The sequence below is a fragment of the Heteronotia binoei genome, chromosome 4 (genome assembly GCF_032191835.1).
Source record: "Heteronotia binoei isolate CCM8104 ecotype False Entrance Well chromosome 4, APGP_CSIRO_Hbin_v1, whole genome shotgun sequence".
Lineage (NCBI taxonomy): Eukaryota > Metazoa > Chordata > Lepidosauria > Squamata > Gekkonidae > Heteronotia > Heteronotia binoei.
In genome coordinates this window covers 74,648,842-74,674,939 of record NC_083226.1, presented here as the reverse complement: position 1 = coordinate 74,674,939, position 26,098 = coordinate 74,648,842, and the positions used below count along the sequence as shown (strand labels likewise).

Genomic DNA, 26,098 nt, shown 5'->3' with positions numbered 1-26,098 from the left:
AAGAGAAGTTAAAGGATTTGAAATATAAAGAATCATATCATCTGCAAACAAACTTATGTGGAACTGATGTGAATTGATACTAATGCTTGAAATAAGAGTTTCATCCCTGAGATTATTAGCCAAGGGTTCTATCGCTAGTGCGATCAGGAGGGAGGAGAGTGGACACCCTTGGTATGCTCCTCTGGCTAGTTAAAAAGCCTTAGAATTGTCATTATTGATGCTTAGTATAGCTTGGGGTTGAGAATATAGAGAAGAGATAATTTGTTGAAATTTTGGGCCAAAGTTATTTTTTTGTAAAAGTAAATATAAAAATTGAGTAAATATAAAAATATAAAAATTGAGGTATCAATTGCCTTCTCCACATCTAATGAGAGAAGAAGGCATGTGTTGTTTATTGATTTAGTTTTACAATAGTGTATAATACTTAATGTTTTTCTAATGTTGTTGGTTGTCTCTTCTCAGTATAAAACCAGTTTGATCTGAAGAAATGTACTTACCAATTATATGATTCAGTCTATGTATTAAAATGTTTGTGAATAATTTATAATCGTGGTTCAAAAGGGACATGGGACGGTAGGATGAAGGAGAAAAAGGATCCCTGTCTTTCTTATGTAGAACCACTATTTTTGCTAGATTCCAAGTAGAAGGTATGGAACCAGTAGACCGAATATGATTAAAAAGATCCAAAAATAAGGGGATAAAGAATTTTAACAAATTATAAAAATCGTCCATGTCAGATTTATTAGATTTTCAATTTAATAATAATAGAAATTTCCGATTAATCAAATTGCTGATCTAAAATTTTTTGTGGGTATCTGTGAGAATTTTCAGGGACTTATTAGAATTTAGAAAAGATTCAATTGATTGAGAAGAGGGTTTGGTAGATTGGTATAATTTCATATAAAATTCTTTAAAGGTTTTTAGAATGGTCTTAGTCGATGTTTGCAGTTGACCATTAAAATCTTTAATGTCCTTAATACCTTAATTCTTATGATTGTTTCTTTACCTTCCAAGCTAACAGACATAAGGCCTGAGGGCCTTTGTATCAAAATGATTGCTTTAGGTATAAAAGATTTTTTTAAATTTTATTGACTTATAGTGCTTCATATTTCTTTCTTCCTTCCAGAAGTTTTCTATATATTTTGGTATTACATGTTGGTATTACATGCTGGGATTCTAAATTTTAAAATTTTTAAAATAATCTGTTTTAATTTCTCTCTCTTTTTTTGTAGGCAGAGGAGATCGAGATAATTTTGCCACACAAATAGGCTTTAAAAGTGTCCCAAATTATTGGGAGAGGCACATCCTCTGTCAAATTATGCCTAAAAAATTCCTCTCTGTCTTGCTCATTTTGTTTAGTAAAATTGGCATCTTTTAATAAAAAAATTATTACATTTCCAGGCATAGCTTCTGTCTTTGTTTTCTTGCAGAGATAATTTACACAGGACCAGGGCATGATCAGACCAACAGCTGGGCCCTGTCATAGCAATAAGTTAAAGAGTTAACAAGAGAAGATGAAATAAGAATATAGTCTATTCTGGTGAAGGTATTGAAGCAGTTGGAAAAATAAGTATCTTCTCATTCTAAGGGGTGTAGGAAACGCCAGGCATCAAATTCATATCCAACATTTTTTTTGGGAGATCTGAATTTGAAACTCGGAAGTGATTCGAGGTTCTCTTGGAACGATGTATAGTTGCCTTATCAAAAGATTTATTCATAAAATAGTTAAAATCTGCTCCCATTATGAGAGAAATGTAATTTAGACATGACTTCCCTTATGTAGCTTAATTGACTGGAGTTTAGGGCATAAACAACAGCCGTAGCCACTGAAACATCATTTAGGACCCCTTTGACAAATAAAAATCTACTTTATTCATCTTTTTAAATGGCTTGGCACGTGAACCTATGTGATTTAAAAAGGATAGCCACGCCAAGTGCCCTAGAAGGGCCTGGAGCATCAAATGAAGCAGGAAAATACTGAGAAATGAGTAAGTAGTTATTATTTCTGAGATGTGTTTCTTGAAGAAACGCTACATCTGTATGTTGAGATTTTAGATAGTTATGAATGTGCTTGGCTTTATTATATGGTTAACTCCTCAACAGTTGAGGGAGACTATTTTCAAAAGATGCCATAATCAAAAGTAAAAGGGAGTAAGAGAAAAACGATGAAAGAGAGGAACAAAGAGATTGTGAGTAGACAAATGGAGAACAATCATATCCAGAAGCAAACTGTTCATCTACAGAAGAATTGGCATATAAAAACAAGTCCATAAAGAAAAAAATTAGACATAAATAAATTCTCAGAGATTTACAACATCCACCCCATATATAGTCTCTCAGAGAAAAAGGAAAGGGCATCCAATATTTTCCAATAAAAGTCAAAATCACTGCAGTATCGAAAAATAGAACCAAAAAGATGAGGGACTTATAAAGTTTGCCCAACAAAAAGAAGCTTAATGTCAGCATAAGAAACACTAAGGCTTCACATTCATATAAAAGTCTTGGAGTAAGTAAGTGAAATGCAAAAATCAGTATCGAGAACTAAGAAATCTTAAACAGTAACAACCCCCCTCCCACTGTTCCCCCCTCCCTATCCAAACCACCAAATGTTTCCAAAAAGTATCCCAACCGCTATCAATTACCAAAGAGGCTCTGTGTGTTGGCAGAAGGAAAAGAAACCCCCCAAAAACGAGAATCCAAAGGGAAAACCAAATAGGTTCCAGAAAAAAAACAACTGAGACAGGGTCCTACCAACCCTACTGAACCGCCGTCCCATCATAAGAGAGCTAAGCAGCTGAGTACACCTTAAACTGCCTCGCCCTGGCCCACCCACAAAAAAAAGGGAAGAAAAAAGATTCACAGCTAACAAATAGTAATATCATAATATAAAATCAATATCCCAATGCAGCAATTATTCAGAAGAAAATAAAGAGCAGGTAGAAAGAGTTCACGTAGTCATGGATAGATCTGACTGTAGATCGTCTAGGGAAGAATAGTGGGTAGGAATTTTGCCACCTTTGGAAGGTGGAGCGAAGTTCAGCTTTCTCTTCTGTGATTTCTTGTCGAGATCCATAGGAGCCTTCAAATTCAACATTCTCAGAAGTGTGTGACCCACTTCCAGTTTTTCAATTGCCCAAGATTTGTTGTTGTGACGAACAAGCATTTTTCCAGAGGGAGACCATTTATATTTAATACCTGCGGCCATGAGCTGCTCTCACATTGTCCTTATGATTGTGTAATCAATTTAGTACTGGGAGCACCCTTGCCTGCTAGGTGACTCTTCTTTCTGTCAGAGCCAAAATGAGAGGCACTGAGGGATATTCTAACTAAAAATCTGCATTGGGGTTTTATACATCCATCTGTCTTCTCAACTTCTGCTTCTGTCTTGTTTGTAAAGAAAAAGAGTGGAGAACTGTGGCTGTCCAATGATTATCAGGCTTGTAACAAAATCACAGTTTGGGATCATTATCCTATGCCCTTAACCCCAGAGCTCCTGAAGCAGTTAAAGGGGGCCAGAATATACACCAAGCTTGATTTTTGTGGGGCCTATAACCTGGTCCGTATATGTGCAGGCGATGAGTGGAAGACTTTATTCTGCACTTGGAATGGTGTATGGGCAATATTAATACCTGGTGATGCCCCTTCTCATGTGCATTTTCCCTGCAGTCTCCAAGATAAAGGCAGTACTCTCCTGGCAGGCCCCTAGTCACTGGAAAGACATTTAACAGTTCTTGGGCTTTGCCAATTATTTTTGCGTTTATTGCAGACTTCACCTCCCAGGCTGTGGCCTTGACCAGACTGCTCCAGCCTTCAGAGTTTCTTCAGTGGATCACCACAGCCTAGCAGGCCTTCTAGAAATTAAAGAAAATATTTGCCACCAGACAAGTACTGTGCTACCCAGATCCCAGCTTGGCATTTTGGTGGAAACGGATGCCTCCAGTTCCATGACCGGTGAAATTTTGTTACAGCAGGAAATGACCACCAAACGATTATGACCTTGTGCCAGTGCCTTCTGTTTGCAATAACTCACTCCCACTGAGTGAAAATATACAGTTTGGAAACAGGAGCGCCTGGCAATTAAAGCAGCCTTCAACCCCAGTGCCACCTGGAGGGGGCTTGACACCCAGTGCAAGTGCGGATGGACCATCACAACCTGGAGCATCTGCAAAAGGCACGCTGGCTGAACCAAAGGCAGATCCGGTAGTCACTCTTCTTTTCCAGTTGCAATTGTACAGTAACCTACATTCCCAGTATTTATTTATTTATGTTAATTTGTATTCCACCCTTTCCCATGAATGGGCTCAGGGCGGATAACAACAAAAGTTAAAACAATTAAAAACTACAAGCAAAAACCAGAGGATACAATAAAACAAACAACATATATGTCACAGGCGGCAGTTTCCAATTGGGCACATTATATATATCAATACAACAGTAGGCCCAGAGATGGAATAATCGATTAAGATAAAATTAGAATAAGATGGTGACAGGTAAGGGAGGCCAAGCAGATGGAAATAAGGACATCCGCTGCCTCAACCGAAGGCCTGGAATAGCTTTGTCTTGCAGGCCGTACGAAATTGCATTAATTCAGGTAGAGCCTAGATCTCCACAGGGGGCTGATTCCACCAGGCCAGAGCCAAGGCTGAAAAGGCCCTGGCCTTGGTTGAGGCAAGTCAAACGTCCTTCAGACTAGAGACAATCAGGAGATGTGCAAAGCGGAACATAACGATCTCTGGGGCCCGTATGGGGAGAGGTGGCCCTGCAGGTATGTCAGTCCCAGGCCGTGTAAGGCTTTAAATGTTAAAACCAAAACCTTGAAGCAGCTCTGCAATTGGTGCATCGCTGGCCAGATGCTTGCCTGTAAAGGCAATGCAGTTACCAGCCATGCTGCCACATTTTGCACCAGCTGGAGATTCTGGGTCAGCCTCAAGAGCAAGCCTGCGTAGAGCGAGTTACAATAGTCCAATCTGGAAGCGACCATTGCATGGATCCCTGTAGCTAAGTCCTGAGAGGACAGGTAGGACGCTAATTGTCTACTCTGCCAAAGATAGTAAAAGGCAGAACAAGCAACTGTTGTGATCTGGGCCTCCATGAAAAGTGAGGCATCCAGTATCACTCCCAGGCTCTTCACCTTCTGGACCGGCACAAGAGATGCACCATCCAGGGTTGTGAGCCGGATGCCGGACTCTAACCCCCCACAGCTCAAGTACAGGACCTCTGTCTTAGTTGGATTAAGTTTCAGCCGACTTAATTGCAACCATCAAGTCACAGCTTCTAAGGCCCGTGTCAGATGATCTGGGGCAGAGTCTGAATGGCTGTCCATCAACAGATAGAGCTGGGTGTCATCTGCATACTGGTGACAACCGAGCCCAAAGCCTCAAGCAATCTGGCAAGGGGGCGCTGTTGATAGTTCTAAGAGCAACAGCAGCGCTGATCCACCTTAATCCAGTTGCCTTCTGAGGTCATCTGTGAGAGCGACCAGAACAGTCTCTGTCCCATGGTCCGGGTGGAAGCCGGACTGGAATGGATCAAGGGCAGATGTATGTCCCAGGAAAACTTGAAACTGCTCTGCCACCACTTTCTCAATTACCTTACCCAGAAACGGAAGATTCAAAACTGGGCAGTAATTGGTTAGGACCATCGGGTCCAAAGATGGCTTTTTAAAAAGCAAACGAATCACTGTCTCCTTGAGCCTGGCTGGGAACATCCCTGATGACAGGGACAGATTGACAATATCAGCCAGAGGGCCCTGGATACCATGACCGCCTGCTTTTACAAGCCACGATGGACATGGATCTAAAGGGCAGGTGGTAGGCTTCACTGCAGCCAAGATCCTGTCCACATCTTCCACAGAAAGTCGGTTGAAGTGGTCCAAAATAGAGCCAGAAGACAGATATGGGTTTCCAGTTTCCATACTGTGTCAATTGTGGCTGGAAGATCTTGGCAGAGAGTCAAAACTTTATATGTGAAATAAGTTGCAAAGGCCTCACAGCCAATGTCCAATTCTCTAACCTTTTTGTTGCCAGTTGGCAACATGGTTAATGATCGAATCGTTCTAAACAATTGGGCTGGGCACTATTTCGCAGATGCAATGGAGGTTGCATAGAAGTCTTTCTTAGCAGATTTCACTGCCTTCTCATAGACCTTCAAAAACATTCTATAAGAAGCTCTTGACTTTGTCATAAGAACGCTGCCACACTTGCTCTAGCTGTTTAAGTTGCTGCTTCATTCTCTGCAGCTCCATGGGGTTGCTTTGGCATGGCAACAAAGAGGGTTCAAGGGGCAATGTCATCGATGGCCGTAGAGAGCTGGGAATACCAGTCCTCTACTAGCTCATATAATGGCCAACCAGGGGGCACTGGATCCCATAGAGCTTCCTGAAGCCGCTCAGGGTCCAGTTGGCTCTGTGGGCAAGCATAAATCTGCTCACTGCCTAAGCAGGAGGAGGGCTGCAGGTTCCGTTGGACTTTCAGACCGTGGTGATATGACCATGGAACTCGATCAACAGCTATCGGATTTGATGTTATCCCGGCCCCAAAAACCAGATCCAGTGTGTGATCAGCCTGGTGAGTGGGGGCTGATTCAATCTGGATGAGTTTCAGCATCTCCATGGATGACACTAGGTCCTGGACTTGCAAGGATGCTGCATCGTCAACATGGACATTGAAATCCCCCAGCACTAACAGCCTGGGGAAGTCCAATGCCCAGGTCATTACCGCATCCAGCAGGGCAGGCGTTAGGTGGCCAGTATACTACCCAGATATCCAAACTCTCCTCAGCCTCCCATGCTAGGCCTATACATTCAATGCCAGCTATATTTGGGGCAGGGAGTGCCCTGAAAGAGAAAGAATCATGAATGAGCACTGCAATTCCGCCCCCCCTCCCCCTGCTCGGTCATCTGAGATTGGTGGACTGAGAACCCAGGTGGGGCAAGCTGGTTCAGGGTGACAGTTTCACCCTCCTGCACCCAGGTCTTGGTCACACATGCCAGATCTATCTGCTGCTCCACAAAATAATTGCAGAGAGTATGGGTCTTATTATTGATAGATCTGACATTAGTCAAAACCAATGTCAGAGCTGGGTAAGTATTCCTAGTCCAACCAACATGCCCAGGGATGGAACCAACATGCCCAGGGATGGAACGTAGGTAGAAAAAGGTCTGAGCATTCCTATATGTCTGATTTCTTCCAACTTCAGTAGCTAGAGCAAGAGGGCCAATGCTCTATCTAGAAAACCCAAGTACTCTGCATCCACAGCCCAGGAACATCCATTTGCGACAGTCCTGCCACCCAAGGTCTTTGTTGCCCTGCCCTCAACCTCTTTGCTTAGAGAGCAGATACAGGAACAGCAACAGAATGACCTTGGGCACAGAAGAAGCTCCAGAGTCTTTGAGATGCTAAGCAAGAGTCCCCAACAGGTTATGCAGAACAACAGGGGATGCTCACCCATCAAGGGAAACTTTATGTACTACAGGGATCCCTGCATATAGAAATCCTGCATTTTACCCATGACATCAAACCTCCTGGGCATTTGGGGTGATACAGAACACTTCACTTGCTCACCTGAGAATGCAGGTAGATGTGGCTCAATACATCAGCTCTTGCGATGTTTTCCAACAAGCAAGGACCAATCGAGGAAACCAGCAAGTCTGCTACATCCCCTACCAACTCCTTCAGGACCCTGGCAGACCATGTCAGTTGATTTTATTATGGACCTACTCAATTCTAAGCTGAACACTGAATGGCTGAATGAATGTTAATTTATTGGGAAACAGAGAGATAATTAAAGAAATATTAAAGTGATAAGACATGCATTTGAGAAAGTATTGTATCAGGTTTGCAGTTTCCAAGGTCACTTTTCTACCTTATACTGAAAATGTGTTAATTAGAGTTCAAAGTGCTGTATAGTACAAAGATTCCATGCTGATCTAAACAGAATAAAATTGCTCTGACAGTGAAAAAACAGATTTTTAACAGCAAAGGTAAAATAGTGGTGAACGAGAACCCTTTTTGATTGTTCACCCCCCCCCCTCTTTTATAAAAGATTGCCACTAAACACTTTTCTAGAAATTCTTTTAGTTTGTTTAGAAGTTTGTGAAGAGATAATTTTCCTAATCCTGAGGATTTGCAATTGAAATTGTAAAGGAATTCTCTAAACATAAACACAGTTTTAGTATGAGTAATTATTGGAATTATGCACATAGGATAGAAATTATTCCAAGGTGAAGAGACACTGAAATGTCTTGTGTGCCTAATCTGGAGACTGAAGTGCCATGAAAGGTACTTTGCCTGTCAGCCCTATATCATTCCACTATAACATTCTGCTTTCTGTGAGACTCTCTACAAAAGTGACAGTCTGCCTATAAAGTGATAAAATGCATGTCTTTTATCACTTTATACAGTTTTGCCGAGGTCTGTAACATAAGGAATGATGTAGGCATTCTGACAGTGTGCAGCTGCCATAAAAACAGCTGATGTGAATCTATATCCCCCCTCCCTATTATCTAGTAAAACTTGCCTTGTATTGTAATGTCAAGACATTCTACATTTCCCTGCTCTGCCTTAGCCAGCCAACAATGTAGAATAAAATTTAGGAAAGTGTAGAATGTCCTGATGTCATAACACAACCTAAAATCTTACTAGTCAGGTGTGTGACAGCATGCTGGAACTTTGTCTTTACAATATAGTTTGTCTTGGTTGGCCCAAACTGTGATATTGTGTCTTTCATATGAACATATGAAGCTGCCTTATACTGAATCAGACCCTCAATCCATCAAAGTCAGTATCGTCTACTCATACTGTCAGTGGCTCTCCAGGCTCTCAAGCTGAGGGTTTTCACACCTACTTGCCTGGACCCTTTTTAATTGGAGTTGCCCGAGATTGAAACTGGGATCTCCTGCTTACCAAGCAGATACTCTACCATTGAGCCACCATCCATCCCCATCCTTTCTTTTCACATTTGTCTATTTTGTATTTGGATGATTAAGCAGAAATTGTTGGGGCTCCAATGCTTCCCTGAAGCATTGGAAACCTTTATAACTCTTTGATGTCAACAAAATTGATATTGATTACTACTGTGTAAAAAGTTGGTGCAGCATTTGCATCGAGTGAACTTTTAGTGAAAGAAAGTAATTGTTCAGTCATCATCAGTGAATCCCAAATGTTGTTCCATACAATCACTCTCAGTTGGGGTGGGGAGAGAGTCAAAGCAAAGCAACATCTGCTAAGCAAAAGTAGGTGTGGGATGGTTACAGGGACCAGAACTGTAATACAAGGATTTCCTAAACAAAATGGTCATTCATAAATGAGCAGTTAGAAGAGCTGGAAACTGCTGCTATGTGACCAAGATTCACCAAACAAAGGAAGCAGCCTTTGGCATTCAGACAAGCTCTTCAGGTGCCCCCCCCCCCCACTGCTAGTCTTGTTTTAGTAAACAAGTTGTCTAAATACATGTTCTATTTTTGAATTTCACCTATTTTACTGCCTTGTAGAAAATTTGGAGTGTGTTTTCTAGATTATTATGAGACCCCTGCCCTCTGTCCTGTTATTTTTATTTGTTAATCTTCACTTTGCTTCTCAAATCTGCTGCTGAGTAGCAAATGCCTTAGCAAAGAACATAAAATCAGACCAACTCTGGGGTGGGAAATTATTAGATGTTTGGGGGTGGAACATGGAGAGGATGTGGTTTGGGAAAGAGAGGGGACTCAGTGGAGTATAATCTTATAGAGTCCACTTTACAAGGTAGCCATTTTCTCCAAGGCATCTGATATCTGTAGTCTGGAGATCAGTTACAATTGTGAGAAATCTCCAGGCCCAACTTGGAAGCTGGCAACCCTACCACATGCCCATCTGTTCACTGCACTTATTCTCTTATGTATGGCATGAAAACCAGCCTCTTTTTTATTACATCTGAAAGTGCAGATTTAGTGCTCTTGTTCCTACAACTAATGCCTCTCTGTGGCTCCGTCCTGTATTCGTTTGTGTAATCCTTTAAAAAGCCATTACTATATCCTGAGGGAGTAAACAGCATTAAATAATGATATGCTATCTGAAGAAGTGTTTTCTTGTACATATTATAAAATTATATTCCCAGAGATTATTTTTAGTTGTCTATAGATTCCTTTTTTCCTTTCCTAGAACACTAGAATTCAGAACTACCTCATACAATTTATGGTCAGTAGATTTATCAAAGACATGATGTAGTGCTAGTTTGTGGAATTATGCCTATGAAATTCACAAGATGTCTGATGGCTAATCCACAGAGGTCAGGCCATCAGTAGTCATTAGTCTTGATGGCTAAATGAAACCTTTGTGCTCATCAGCAGTTGCTGGGATCAGCAGTGGGGATCTGGTTGGCTGCTGTAGGATGCTAGACTAGATTAACCTTTTGTCTGATCTAGCCAGGACTCTTCTTCTGCACTTGTGTGCAAATGTTAGCATTATTTTCCTCTCTTTGAAGGGCTGTGCTTAACAGTATGCGCATAAAGTGACCCAAGGTCTGTGTCAGATAATTTATTTCTTATGTGTTCTCTGTGTTTTTGCTGTCCTGCATTACATCATCTGCTTACTTCAGTATACTTACATAAATGCCAGGAATTACTGATGTTCAGCTCTGTCACTAGCCAGTCCCCATAAATGCCTCATCTCACTTTCTGTCATTAAATTCTTTAATATCCTGCACTATTTCTCTTTGTTGCTCTCTCTAGCAACATTGCTCCTATGAGGCTCTTCTTACATGCCCTAAATTCCATATGCCTCAGTGTGCTCTTTAATGCACTCCTCTCCATGGTGTCTATAGTTCAGTGTCTCATGAGGTATCATGTTATCTGGCTCAGGTTTAGAATTTGACAAAAGGACATGTCTCACTTTCAATTGCTGATCTGAATCTAGTCAGGTATAGCAAATTCTGCTCAGTTATTTCTGCTTACTCAGTTTGCCATTGTCAGTTTGCTTTTAATGGATCTACTTACTTTATAATCCATTGCCAGTCAGATTTCTTTTGTCAGTAAGCTTTTCTCACTGTCCTGTCTTTTCCTTCTTCTTTCCTTCTCCCCAGATGTGCCAGTAGGGTTGCCAGGTCCTACCTGCTTGCTGGTGTGGGAATCGTCATGGCTTCTTGGGAAAAGTGTACATAGCACAATGATGTCACCTGGATGTGACATCATTGCACTACTGACATTGCATGACAACACTCTAGTTTTTGGGCAAAACTCTGTGGCTTGAGCCCAGATTTACCGTAGTGTTCTGGGTGATGTCATCATGCCATGTTCTGGAGCATTTGCAAGTATGGTTTCCCGCGCCTGCCAGCTGGTTGGCAACACCTGCAAAAGCAGGGGAACCACCACCTGGACTGGGGAGGATGGCAACCCTACATGCCAAGCAGAAGGCAATTGTATTCCTCAGTGGTTTCTTAATTTTGGAATGATCTTTGAAATTTCCATATTTTAAAACATTAAATGGCAATATAGGCTGTAAAAATACGCTATCCTTTTCTCTATCATATGTGACTATTTAAATTATGAATAATTTTTTAACAGACAAGTATGCTATCAGTTAGGTATGGTTTTCATATTTAAATGTATTTGCAGAGTAATAAACATGCTCAAATTTAAAAATTAGAGTTGGATTCAGATCAGAGTCTTAAAAATCCTTCTTGAATTAGCTATCCCTGTTATAATTTTTGGCAGAATGTAGAGTGGCTTTAGAACTTTTTTCTTCTAGGACATTGCCACCTATAAATAGAAAGCAATTCTTCAAAGCAGGAGTAGGTGATTGTTTAGGGTGCCAGTGGAATGTGGAGCACCAGAGACAGCAAACATCAAGCCCTAAGCTGCCACCCGCAACCCCAAGCAGCAACCCCAGTGCTGCCATTGGGCAGCTCCTTGCCTGTCTTACCTTTCCTACCCCATGAAGGAGGAAGGGAGGGAAGGAGGAAGGAAAAGCAGCCAACAACTTGATCTGTTGGAGCTGCTGGGCTTTGCATCTACTAAGCTGCTCAATAGCACCTCCTCTCCCACGTGGGTCTGTGCATGCCTGGCTCAGTGCAGAGAGGCCTAGCTCTGGGTGCAACAGCTCTGCACATGGCCCAGGCTATAGTGGGAAAGCAGCCCTGCCTCAGAGTACAACCACTTGCCATTTGATTCTGTAAAAGGGTAAAAAAAAAAGAAGGCCCTGGTAGCATTTTGTCATTGGGGTTGTTTTTAAACCCCAGTTCATGTAACTTACCCCATGAGTCGTCCCCCCCGTAAAATTCAGCTCCAGGAAAGCCTTTTAAGGCCACCAGATGACCCTTCCTGATAGATATTTTCCTCACCACAGAGAGGTATATTTTTGGGGTAGAAAATATACCCTGGGGTACAAAAATATTAGAAATGATTAATTTTCAAGCATTTTTTCTCCGAAACTTCATGAAAGGTTGTTAGTTTTTAATATTTTATGTTCAAGTAAGATCTGCTGTCAAGGAAAAATACAATGGGTTCTAGAAGGAGACTCTGGGTGAGTGTCCGCCACCCTTGCTGTCTTCCCACCCACCCAAGTGAAGGCATTGACTCCCCCCCTCAAGGTGAGTTGATCTCTGCCATCTAGAGAGCAGTTGTAATTCTGAGTAATCTCCAGAGGAAATTGTTGGTTTGGAGTCTATGACATTGTACCTCTCTGAGGTCCCACCCCTCCTCAAACCTCACCCTCTCCAGGCCCCACTCCTTAAATCTCAGGAATTTCCTAACCTGGATTTGGCAACCCTATCTCCTTCCCTTTATCTGCCCCTCTGACTTCAGGTTTCCATCGCCTTCCCCTTACCTGCAGCCTCTACGTAGGCTGTCTTTCTCCACAGGGTGGTGGTGGTGGGAACAAAGCAGCTTGCATCATTCCCTTCTCACAACCCTGTGAGATATGTTAGGCTGGAAGTCTGTGACTGGTCCGAAATCACCCAGTCAGCTTCAATAGCAAGGACCTGGGTCCAGCAGACCCCACTCTGAAGCCCTAACTCCTATGCCCTCCTCAAACTCCAGCACAGAATCTCCAGGAATTTCCCACCAGCCTGGAACTGACAGCTGTAATCAGAACTGGCCCCAATGAGTTCTGCCTCAAAGCCTATGGTGATACCTTTCAGACCAACAGTCTCTCTCTGACAGACTGTTTAATAGGGAGGAGTCCTTAGCCATTACATCAGCTTACATCATTCCTCTCCCCATTTTGATCTAAACAACAACCCCATGAGCCAGGTTAGGCTGGTTTGAACTCAGCCAGTTAGCTTCTACAGCCCTCACCTGGAGACTGGCAACAGTGGTTCCCCAGGAGGAAAGTGATACCTGTAGTGATACCTTAGGAATTTCTGAACAACCTGGAAAGGTATCACTAAAGGCCTCTGGGTAAGTGCACCCCCCCCCCCCAGCCTTGCTGTCTTCCCACTCACCCAAGTGAAGGCATTCATTCCCCACCCCTCAAGGGGAGCTGATCTCTGCTATCTGAGTGATCTCCACGGAAGAGTTCATGGGAGGCATGTTCCCCTGAATTTCTGGTTTAGGAATCATTAACTGGTTGGGTTCATCATGGACCATGGTTTGGTTTGTGCCCATCTCTAATTGTGACTGTTGAACCTTAACATTTTCAAACTGAGCTAAGTAGGAGACCCAACTATCCTTGTTTCCTCAAATGTAACTAAAATCTGGTTCAAACTGAATTGACAACTCTGTGTTTGGGCTATACCACTTTTTCTTCAAGAAGGGGTTTTCTTTTTTTAAAATGGAGCAGCATTTAATTATATGAGCCTCCACACCTGTTACATGAATTGAGTTGCCTCCAGCAAATCCCAGGAGATTTGAGGGGTGATACCTGAGGAGGATGGAGTTTGGGGGGGATGTGATACCACATCTGACTAGAGCTCTAGGAACCTCCCTAATACCTTTTCCATAGAGATTGTGGAAAATTCCTAAAGAATCACCATTGATGCCATTCTCCCCATTTTTCTTCCACTCTTTAAATTATTGATGGTGGGGCTGAGAGCAGGGTTGGGAGATTGATTACCAGGCAAATGGTAAACCTATACCTGAAATGCACAACTGACAGTCAAGTTTACCACTTCAGTGAGAACGAAGCCTAAGAATAAGAGTTACATTACTTGAGTCAGTTTTGTCCAAAGGCAGTCAAACAAGGATGTTTCTGTACTGATCTCTAGCATGCTGCTCCTAGTGTCTGCACTGAATTTTTTAGGCTTCTCTTGGTGAGTGAATTAAATATATGTTTTGGTGGAATCTTAGTGTGACAGCTTGACATCTCTTCTCAGAAGACTTGTTTGTGCTTCAGGGCTTGTATACACATGTGCTTCATTTCCATGTATGTGAGAAATACATATGCATTGAATGCAAACACACACAGGACTTGACATATTGGTCTACTCTTGGGATCCCCTCTGGGAATATAAATGAAAACAAAAAGATACCTTTTTTGATGTGTTCAGTGGAGTTTCTTATTGGATGTATTTTTAATTTTACCATCAGTTGGTCTGGACTGTTAATTCTTACATGCAAAAGGATATGCAAGCTGAGACAGAGAGAATTCAACAGTATGTTAAAATGTAGAAATAGATTTCTATAGGTTAGAATAAGCAAGTACACACACATGCAAACTGTATAAGATACTGTACTTTTTTAAAATATAATTTTGGTTTACAAGAATGCAGTAATGGAGGAAGATATGCAGCTCTACTGGAGCTTCACTCCATTCTATCCTCTGGTACACCAATACTTGTGCCAGCATTTCAGATAAAAGACTTAATCTAAATCCAAAATTCTTTTTGCTGAAACAGCTTCTTTGATAAGGTGGAAAAGATGAATTTGCATAACTAGTACATAATAATCAGCAGCGCAACTGTGGCCTCACGGGCCCTACAGCCAGGAATAAATAAAGCATTTATATAAGCTTGTTTCTATGGAAGGGATTTGCTGCAGCAGAGGCCATGAATTCACTATAATAAATATCACAAACAATTTACTAAGCATACGAACGTGAAAGTTCATTATTTAGAGTAACTCTGTCCAAATCAGGTTTTTCTTTTTAAATCTTCAAAAGTCACCACAGTATATGAAACTCACAAATACTCTACTTTACTTCTTTGGTTACTGTTTGATTCTTTTTGTTAATGTATCATAGAGGTAAGGAGGTTAGCAAGAGGGATTGCTGATGAAAAAACTGGGGTTATATTCTTTTCAAAATAGGTTTTTGAAAAATATTCCCTCAAGGAAGGTAATGCAAAACTATTCATAGCAAAAGACTTCTCCCCTCTCTCCACTATGAGTCACTGCAGTCATGGGTAATTATTTCAAAGTGTTAAAATTTAAGATAAGAAATAGGATCAGCTGAATAAGAGCAGAACACATCTTCAAGGCAAACTGACTTATTAGTATGAATAAATTATCAACAGAGACAGGATATCTGTTGTTAATGATCCTTTCATCTGAATGCTTTTTCACTGATATTTGTATATTAATTTCATGGCAAACTGAAATTAATTAATAAGGCAAACTGACTTATTAGTATGAATAAGTTTATTTAAATTTCAAATTAATTTTGTCACAAAAAAACATTCATTTTGTCATAAAATTTTGTCATAAAAAACATTCAGTTGCCTTTTTCTTCCTTTTTTCACACTGCAGTTTAAATGTCAGCTACCCAATTAATGATAAGCCATGTAAATATTTGAGTTGGAACCGGATTTAAAATTCCTTTGAAATTTCTCACAGTTGGGTAACAAAACTGATCTTTAATTAAATATAGTCTGTGTCTTTCCTTGAATTTGGGCATTTTGCCTTCCTATTTTAAAATTATTAATTATTGATATTGCTATGCACAAGGCAGTTTATTTGACAGCCCTAATTATGCAATTTTGGCCATTTATATTATAACTTTCTGTTTGGAAGCCACTTAAGAGAAAAACTCAAAGCACCTGTTATTGGACTTTGTCAAAGTAATTGTTTTATGGTAAAGGGCAAAACTTTTAAAGTCTTCCTATTTGCTTTTAAAGTAAATACACATAAGCACATTTCCTACAGCATGGTGGTTTTTTGCAGTTATTGTAAAGCTGGAGTGATGTGGAATTTGGACAGTAAGGGATACTCACACAATTACTTGGATCCAGACTAAATTTTCCATTGGCAAAATGGAATCTTTCTGCCTTTCTCCTCACATTGCAGCCCACCAATCTCCACAAAATGTTGCTCTTGGGGCATCAGAGACCACAAGCAAGGACATAAGGAGGGTCTGCAGAATGAATTGGTAGAAACTGCTAATTTAGTCTGGATCCAACTCAGTACACTTTGCTTCTTCACTGAGGTGCATTCATCATCATCAGATGTATGGATAACTAAACTATTGAGCCTGAGGAGTTGAAAATACTATCACTAGTAATGCTAGAAAAAGCTCTGTATCAAAGCTCGCTAGTTCTCCCCTGCTCCACCATAAAATATTTTTATTGAAACACATTGGAAAGTACAATGAAGGGCACAAACAAACAACAATAAAGAAAATCCATCAAAATATAAAACACAATACAATAGTGGCAAGTCTACCAAAAACACAATTTGTCTAGTACATTTGGAATTTCATTTTGTTCAGTCAAATATTCCAAAATAGGGAACCAAATGGTTTCAAAATTTAGTTTGGTAGTGTGAGATTTTACATCAGAGAGACAGTCAGTGATCTTAGCCATAACATATAGGTTCCATAGCTTTTTGTATCAAAGCTGAATGTGTGGGCTGGATTGGCTTTTCCATTGTATAGCTATTACACTTTTTGCAGCATGTAGGAGAATGGAAACAGTTTGTTGTTTGATATTTGGATAACTTTTATAAACCCAACCATTTAAAAAAAACAAAAACGTGTTCTGGCTGGAGTTGGATAATAATACCAGTGATGCAGTGTATGTGTTGTAAAATGTCAAGCCGGGAGGACTGTATCAGTGGGTACTCCAGCCAACAATGTAGATAAGAGCCTAGTCCTCCACAGGCTCTCCAGCAAGTTGGAGAGGCTGTTTTGGAAAGGTAAGCTATCTTCTGTGAAGTCAGATACCAAAACAATAATATTTTGAAGCTTTGCATTCTGATTTCTGTAATATTGGTTGAGAATGGTGTAGTATTCCACAGTGAATTCCATTTATCCCCTTGTAATAATTTGTCAATTATTTTACACTATTTGGATTGGTAAATCAGTTGAGAAGCATTTTTGAGATCAGTGAGTGAGCTATAAATTTTAGATACTAAGTGTTTTTAGTAGTATAAGAATATTGAATAATTTGTTCGAAAGTAGTTGGAGGTGCTGTCATGATTTTGGTCAGCGCAGTAGTTGAACACATATGCTGGATTTGAAGATAGAGGTACCATGGGATACTTTGTCCTAGTTTAATTTCTAAGATGTTTTTCAGCATGAAAATATTGCTATGCAATAAATCACTGAGTGTTGTGAAGCATTTCTTCTTTCAAGCAAGGTATGTAGAGGTGTTATAGGCTAATCAGTTTTTCTTGTAATCCATTAAACATTTGTTTTGGACTGTGTCCTGCTTTCAGTATTTGTCTCTGTCCTTTCCCTGTTCTCTCCTGGTGCATTGCATAGATCCAGTTTGGTGTAGTGGTTAAGTGTGTGGACTCTTATCTGGGAGAACTGGGTTTGATTCCCCACTCCTCCACTTGCACCTGCTAGCATGGCCTTGGGTCAGCCATAGCTCTGGCAGAAGTTGTCCTTGAAAGGGCAGCTGCTGTGAGAGCCCTCTCCAGCCCCACCCACCTCACAGGGTGTCTGTTGTGGGGGAGGCAGGTAAAGGAGATTGTGAGCCGCTCTGAGACTCTTTGGAGTGGAGGGCGGGATATAAATCCAGTATCTTCTTCTTCTTCTAGATCCTGGTTCTTTATTTTTTTTAAACAAAATTTTTAACTTTATTGTCTTTATAGTATAGTTACATTGATATATTAAAGCATCTACAGTCTACAATTGTAACAGCTAAAAATATATCAAATAATTGTAGACAGCATTAGTTGGTATTACATCGTGCTCTACTAGATATGTAATTATTGCATACCACTGTTGCACAATTTTCTTTTCATATAAGGAATAAATCCTGATTCTGATTTTCAGTTTCCGAATTGAGCATGAGTGCCTAATAGTTTGGGTCTCTTAGATATAAAGCATCTCTTCTTCTTAACATTATCTTTTTACTGGTCAAATAAGCTGCTGGTCAAATAAGTTATGTTGATAAAGGACCCTGTTTTTTTCTTTAAATAATGTTTTAAAATATATGTATCAACAGGGCTTTTTAAAAAGAAAAAGCCCAGCAGGAGCTTATTTGCATATTAGGCCACACCACCTGACATCACCATTGTTTAAGCAGACGCTGTGATGCTTTCTAAATAAATAAAGCAACTGGGATATGTGTGTCTGTGCGTGTGGAAAAAACTGATAAGTGATTACTCCTCCAAAAAAGAAATACTAAAGTATAGAGATGAAATAAAAAGGGATAAATATTGAATAAAAATAACTGAAACCCACAGCATGAGAAAATAATGAGTTTCTAATGAAAAATGCAAAATCGTAGAAGGAAAAAAATCACTATAAATCCAATATCTCATTATTCATAGAATGTATCAAAAATTTGAAACAACGTGAGAGTGTTTTCTGAAGGGCTTCACATATTTATTTACTCATTTTAGAAGTGGAATTTGTCTCTTCTTTACAGAAAATAAAAAGGGTTTTTGCTACCCAAAAATTATCTCAACATAAGATGTACCAAACAGATCCTGAGCACTGAAGATACCATAAAGATTCCTAAATGCTTTAGGGCAAAATAAATATTTTAAGAAAATATTCCAGTAGGAATTAACATGCATCACAGTAGTGTATTCTGCTTGCCTGTCTACAGTGTAACTAGTATGTAAAATACTGAATGTAACCAAAATAATATTCCCCTGTGTATGTGCCATCCTATGGTGTGCATAAATTTTACTAAATAAGCATTGAAAAATATTAGTAACTAACAACAATGCAGCCAGAAGGGACTCAGGTTTGCAGAAAATCTGAAATCTAAACAAAAATGACACTGGGAGGTTTTTGTTAAAAAAACAAACCCAAAAATGATAAAAAGGAGTGCCTGTATCTTTTAGCTAATCAACCACAGTACTTTTGGCTGGGTTCTGTCAGTAAAAGGCAGGAGGGAGGGAGCAGGGCCCCTTTCCAGACCTATTTTGGCCTTTAAGGAGGGACTAATTGGGGCCAGGCCTGGCCACAGTTGCCTACTCCAGGCTGGGAAGTTTCTGGAGATTTTGTGGTTCTGAATTAATGTCTGCTCTCAAACTGTGGTTTGATAATTTAGATATAATGACAAAATATGGTTTATTCCTCTGCCTAAGAATCCCCACCAGATGACCAGGCAAGATAGCTTTTGTAAAGTGAAAGAATTTAGACAACCCCTCCCCCTGCCCTGCTAAGGTACGGTGAATGGTCAAAACATTCTTTATCTGTAAAAGGATTGTTTATTTGCTCCTGTATCTTAAAATAGCTACCATGTTTCATTTATATAATTCAGATTAAATGGTGCAGATGGGAAGAAATATAATCTGGTTCTTTTAAGGTCAACAGACTTGACTTTTTGCTTGAGCACAATTTATTTCTTATTAATTCTGGCTAGGACTAAAATGAGCTGTGTTTTCTAATTACTGAATAGCCTAATAAGATCAACAGAGTATAAATAACAGTATGAGCCTGCCCACCAGTTGAGATCAGATTCAGAGGCCTATTCTGTATATCCCCATCTTTGGAGGTAAAATGGATAGCAAATTCTGTCTCCCTCTTTAGGCCCACAGGCTGAAGAACATCAAGTAACAATCATTGCTAAGAGATCATGCCTGCACACTGTCTTTGTTGTAAGAGCTTGTCAACAGCATGAGAACAGCATATATGTGCAGGTAAAAGGATGCAGATAGAATTTTGACATTTTCCCATATGGTTAGGGATACCTACAAATGGTAAAAATCTACACCTACATTTTCCTTTTCTTTCCCCATTTTGCCATCCAGACCATCCATACATATCTTACCCATTCTGGTAATATAGAAAACACTTTACTAATATTGTTTCCCCAAAGGATCCTAGGAACTTCAGTTTGGTGAAGATATTGAGTACCCTCTATTAGAGAGTCCCTTGTCCTTTGCATAGAACTACAGTTCCCAGACTTATTGGAGAGTGCAAATTAAGTCTGTAGTGTTGAACTGTCCTTTTGATGAAAGGTAATAAAAGGAAAAGGCGCCTTCCTTAGATTAACATCAGCTGTGGTGTGTACAGAGGGAGGAATAGATGAATTGTGTGTTTACACATTTCTTTTGGATTCCTTGCTTAATCTGTTGCTCTACTAATAGTACACATGTAGGAATTTTCTTTTTAATAAATGTTGTATAACTTTTAATGCTGGTAGCTGATCTCTGTACACATAGACCTCTACTGTTTCAGATGTGCTATTTTAAAATGAGCACCAGGGAAAGGAGAAGGTTTGTCAGTTGGAAAGTTGCTACTCTTCTCCAGGGTGCACAAGTGCAGTAAGAAGTCCAGAACTGGAGAGTGGGAGACACAGGCCATGGTGAAACCCTTAGAATGACAACAAAGGGAAGGGAAACTGGGAGCCTGGTCCTCTCAGTGGATAGTTCCTACAATGGCTAGGTGGTGGCAGCTGTTGAACTGAAAGAGGGACAGAAAAGCCTCTTCAAGTTTTCAGAGTGTGTGTGGATGACACATGCCAGGTGGAGACTTTGGATGGCCACTGGTGCCCAGGTACAGCAAGACAGAATAGTGCCTGTAGGTCAATTGGGCTGTTCAATTACACTAGAAATAAATTGGTTTTAGGAAAGAACAGATGTTGTGGCTAGCAATACTTTAAGGCTTGCTACAAAGCATAGTTCGAAGACAAGGAACAGCAGTGAGACTTGCTTCTTTATCAATGTTTCATCAATTCACATATATTTAAAAATAAGATGTTACATAGGTGGTGTCTCTGTGTGTTGGTTTGTTGGTATGTTTTATTATATAACTTTTTTTGTGCCACAGGCAATAAATTCATATTACATTTTCCTCCCTCTCTAATAATACTAGGGGGTCATTCAGTGAAACTGGTTGAAGGTATACTCAGGACAGAATGCCCATTAGCTTAGATGGCCTTGAAAGGGCCTAAGACAAATTTGTGATAGCCAGCAGAACCTTCATATTCAAAGATAGTGCACCTCTGAACGCTAGTGGTTGGGAGACACATGCAATGCTGTTACTTTTATTTCCTGCTTGTGGACTTCTGGAAGGATCTGAGGTTACTACACATAACCTAGGTCTGATTCAAAGAATTATTATTAATACATAGGTTCTTCAAGCCCAGGCTGGACAGCCAGGTGTAGATGCTCTGGCTTTGGGTTACCTGTATTGAGCAGCAGGTGTGACTAGATGGCCCTTCCAAGTCAACAGTTCTGTGAAGCCATCCTGGCAGAGTCCCTTATTCTGGCCTAGATCAAAGTACTGTGGAGAATAAATTACACTTGATTGTTACTGTTTTAGTAAATGGTACATTTACAGAAGTTAACATTTCTAAAATAGAGCACATGTGAGTCTGTATGACTGCATGTGTGTGAAATAAGGGACCCAAAGCAACTTACATTGTGCTGTTCCTCCCCATTTTATCCTCATAGTCACCCTGTGACATAGGTTAGGCTGAGAATGTATAACTGGCCAAAAGTCACCCATTGAGCTTCTTCAGTAGAATGGGGATTTAAATCTGGGTCTCCCAGATCCTAGTAGGAAACTAACCACTGAGCATCACTGGCTTTTGTGGGGTGGCTGCTGTTGAACAGTAGCAAGCAGCCAGATCTGAGTGAATTGGGTGGTAGCAAGTCGCCCACTGAGAGTAGTCATGCCTGGCCTGGATGAGTCCTCCCTCAAAGGCCAGAACAGCCCTGGAAATGCCCTTGATACCTTCTACATTTTACTTACTGAAGACAAACCTTGTTTAGTTACTTGCATTTGGGGAGCCAGCATATGCAAACATTCAGTGCATGTGCTGGCTCCCAATGGAGCAAATAACTCTTCCTCCCATTGCCCACAGGGTGTTTTATCCACCCAAAACAACACAGGGTAGAAGGCAGGAATTCCTGCTTCTCTAGTACAGTGGTCCCAATTCAAGACAGATCTCATCTACAAACCTGAAAAATGCCCCAAATTTGCAGAATAATCTGAAATCTAAAAAATAAAATTTAAATAATCAGGAGTTAACAGTGCTTGTCACTAAGTATCCTGCCCTAGTGTCTTGCCCTAGTAGCCATTGCCAGTCAACTATAACAGCATTGTCAGCCTTGAAGTCTTGATTCCTGTGAGTTAAAGATGGGAAAGGGGCAGGGTTTTCAGGGTTGTTTTTGCCTTTGAGAGAGAAAAGGAAAAAAGGAAAAGGTGAGGATATGGGGGCTGTTAGGAGAATGGGGATACAGGGGAGAGTGTGGGGAAGAGAATACAGGGAAGAGTGAAGTGTTCCCTGCAAGTCCTTGCAGGTTCCCCTCTGTACAACTTCAGTGGGCTTGGCCTGGTGGTTGGCACTGCATGGAGAAAATAAAAGGACAGCAACAGTCACTAAGAAAGAATAAGGCCAAGGTCAGTGGTGCAGAATAAAGTAAAAATGTCTTACTCAAAATTCCCAGAATGCTACTGATCTTGTACTCTTCTTTTTGAAGAAGAATTAACAGCTTCCCCTGCCAAAGCCTGTTGGTGAAATGCATAGGGAATTTTGGGGATTTTAACTGAGTAATAAAATATATTTTTACTTATTTTTTCTCCATTAGTTGACATTGCTCAAGCATCCTACCCAGTGGCTGGAACTGCACAGTGTTTTCCCAGGGAGATGCTGCCAAGGAAGTGAAAGAAGGAAAGCTGAAAATGGGATGCAGATAAAATAGGTTGACTGGTAGGTAGGAAACGAAGAACTATAAAGAAAAAGGAGACAGGCTATGGGGGGCTTTTACGTAAGAGAAAGCAGAAATAGTGGGGGGAGGGGAAGGTCCCCTGCTTGTCTGTATGTAATGTCTGTAGGCCAGAAGCATTTCCCCTGCTTTTGAGGGCACTTTCAGCTTTTCCTGGGTATAGCAATAGATGCACAAAACCCTTTATAACTGCCTTGTTCAAAGACCACATGTATGTTTTTAAAATGCTGTTAGGTCACTTCCAATTTATGGTGACCCTATGAATTAATGACCTCCAAAGCATCCTATCACTAACAGGCTCAGGCTTTGGCTTCCTTTATTGAGTAAATCCATCTCATGTTGGGCCTTCCTCTTTTCTTTTTGACTTCCACTTTTTCTAGCATTAGTGTCCTTTCCAGTGAGTCTTTTCTTCTCCTGTGACCAAAGTATGATAGCTTCAGTTTAGTCATTTTAGCTGTGCTAGGGACAGTTCAGACTTAAATTGATCTAGAACTCGCTTATTGGTCTTTTTGGCAATCTACAGTGTCCATAAAACTGTCCTCCAACATCACGTTTCAAATGAATCAGCTTCCTTGTTGTCAGCTTCCTTCATTGTTTGCTTTCATACCCAAACATAGTAACGAGAATAGTATGGTATGAATCATCTTGATTTTGGTCACTAGTGACACATCCTTTCATTTAAGGATCTTTTCTAGATCCTTCATGGCTGCCCTTCCCAGTGTCAGTCTCCTCCTTATTTCTTGGTTACAGTTTCCCTTTTGGTTAATGATGGAGCCAAGGAATAGAAAATCTTTTAACAATTTTGATTTCTTCATTATCAGCCTTAATGTGTATTTCTTTCATAATCATTACTGTTGTCTTCTTAATGTTCAGCTGTTGCTCGTTCAGCATGCCTGCTTTAAATTTCCCTTTGATTTTTTTTTGATCTTGTGGAACTGATTGTTTTTCCATTTTTGTTGTTCTGTTTGTGTACATAGGTTATTATAGTAGTCAGTGGTGTATTAAGGGTGAGGCAAGGCATGTATAGTCTTCCCTGGGAGTAGCTTGAAAGGGCCTTTGAACGGGCTTAGTAATTTCAGTACTAACAATTCATGATCTGTACATAATCAGTTCCTGGTCTTGTTTTCCTATGACGAGCAGAAATTCTGCATCTTCTGCTTCCAGTTATATAATTTATTTGATTTCTATATTGTATATCTGGTGATGTCCATGTGTACAATCATCCAGACACCATGACTGGGTTCAGAAAATGAAATTTGCATCATAGGTGATGATTCCTCTGCAAGGCTACCTCTGTGAAAAATTCCTCTCTACACTTTGTTCAGATGCAACGATGCAACTGCAGTTTGAGCTCTGGGAAACTGTATGTATAGTAGGGATTTCAGAAAAGATAAATGGATGGAAACATTTTCTCCTTTGCAAAATATTTGACAAGAACAAACGTGAAAGATGAAGCTCAGAGTTGCAAGGAGGGTTTAGTCAGTAGCAGGGTGACCGTAAAATCTTAGATTATTCTCTTAGGGGTAGCTTCAGTCAATTGGCTCAGCGAGATTATTCAACAATGTAATTAACCCACCTACTTCTACTGCTCCCATGTGTAAAATTGTATCTTCTGAGAAACAGGTCAGGAGCTGATGTTAGAAACTATCTACTGACATTGCTATGAACTGTAGAAACTGAAGTGACCTGTCTTCTTATGATAATAGGACATCTTTGCAAAAATATCTTGTGGTATGATCTCAAACATGTTTATTTGGACAAATATCTCACTAATTCCAGGGGGATTTATTTTGAAGAAGTTGATTTTGGTTAATAGGCTTATGGTGTCAGTGCTAAAGAAACCATTTTTAGCTGGTAACTGAGATACACAATAATCTGAATAACAAATTCTCCTCAAGCTGATAAAGCTTAAAAAGTTCTCTTTAAACATTCTCTAATCAAAAAGGAAAACATGATTAGTCTTTCTTTCCAACATGATAGATATAATGTGTTTTGGTTTAAAGCAGAAGCTCTTGAAGTTATTTTAGGAAACCTGTCTATGTGGTGCCTCTGGAATGTGGTGTCCCTCAAGGGATGGTTCTCCCTAATGCTATTTTATACATGCACCCTCTTGCCCATTTGGTGCAGATATTTGGGCTGTTTTGTATGCGGATGACACCCAGCTATATCGTTGATGGATGGATGGATGCTGCTCCTAATAATCTGGCAGGGAGTTTGGTAGCTGCAGATAGGTGGTTGAAGCAGAGCCGACTGAAATTAAATCCATCAAATTTGTTGTTGTTACGCACTGTGAACCCTGTGGTAGCAGGAGAGGGTGAGTCATAAATTGAAATAATAATAATAATATTAATAGTAATAATGATAATAAATTAACACAAGAGCTTACACATCACCCAAATCTACTGTGTAGTTAGCCTTGGCAATGACTATGCAGGGAATGGTGACTGACTCATGGTTTTGTTTATCCTGCAGTTCGCCATTATCTGTATGACACTGCTGCCAATTGTTCATGCCCTAAAGGGCCAAACCAGACAGCTTTCTTAACAATTTTACCCTGTGTTAAATATGGCAGTACTACAGAGACTGTTTGTTACTCTTTTTCTACTTATTATAGAAGTCATTGGGATACCTGGTTGCTTAGGACTAATTATTACATGTCTCAGGCAATCAGATAAGTGCTCAATGTGAGGATTATAGCCCTTCAAATGCTGCCTTAAGAGAATGTACTTATTTGGGAGCTATCAAACAAAATTGCTTCCCATAGGTTCAAGTGTTTATTGCTGTATGCCTGCTACATAATTACTGCATCTGATTTTTTTAAAAAAGGAATACAATATCACATCTCAGATAGCATTCTTTGCTCAAAAAACTGTTCAAATATCTGTTTAAGGTATCATTTGGTTTGGAAAAAGAACATTTTTGTTGTTTTGGGGAAAAAAGATTGCTTCATTCAGCCTTTGATAATATACTAATAAAGTGCTTTGTGTGTGGGGATTGGGAAAACTGATAATCCAATGAAATGAATGGATTAGAGTAACTCCTCGAAAGCTCATTGACTTTTCTTGCCCTTGTGCCTTGTAAGTGCCTCTTTGCAATCAAAATGTCAATTTCAGGTGT

The 26,098-nt window shown here is 40.1% G+C and overlaps 2 protein-coding genes across 2 annotated transcripts in view; one reads left to right on the top strand and one right to left on the bottom strand.

Annotated features, from left to right (window-relative positions):
* The window catches only part of IDNK (IDNK gluconokinase), a 91,705-nt gene extending 85,967 nt beyond the window's left edge, over positions 1-5,738 (bottom strand). Inside the window, exon 1 of the mRNA XM_060235401.1 lies at positions 5,732-5,738. The gene's annotated coding sequence lies outside the window, so the exon portion shown is untranslated. The remainder of the gene's footprint in view (positions 1-5,731) is intronic.
* FRMD3 (FERM domain containing 3) overlaps positions 1-26,098 on the top strand; it is a 208,801-nt gene that overhangs the window by 43,003 nt on the left and 139,700 nt on the right. The gene's annotated exons all lie outside the window — the stretch shown is intronic.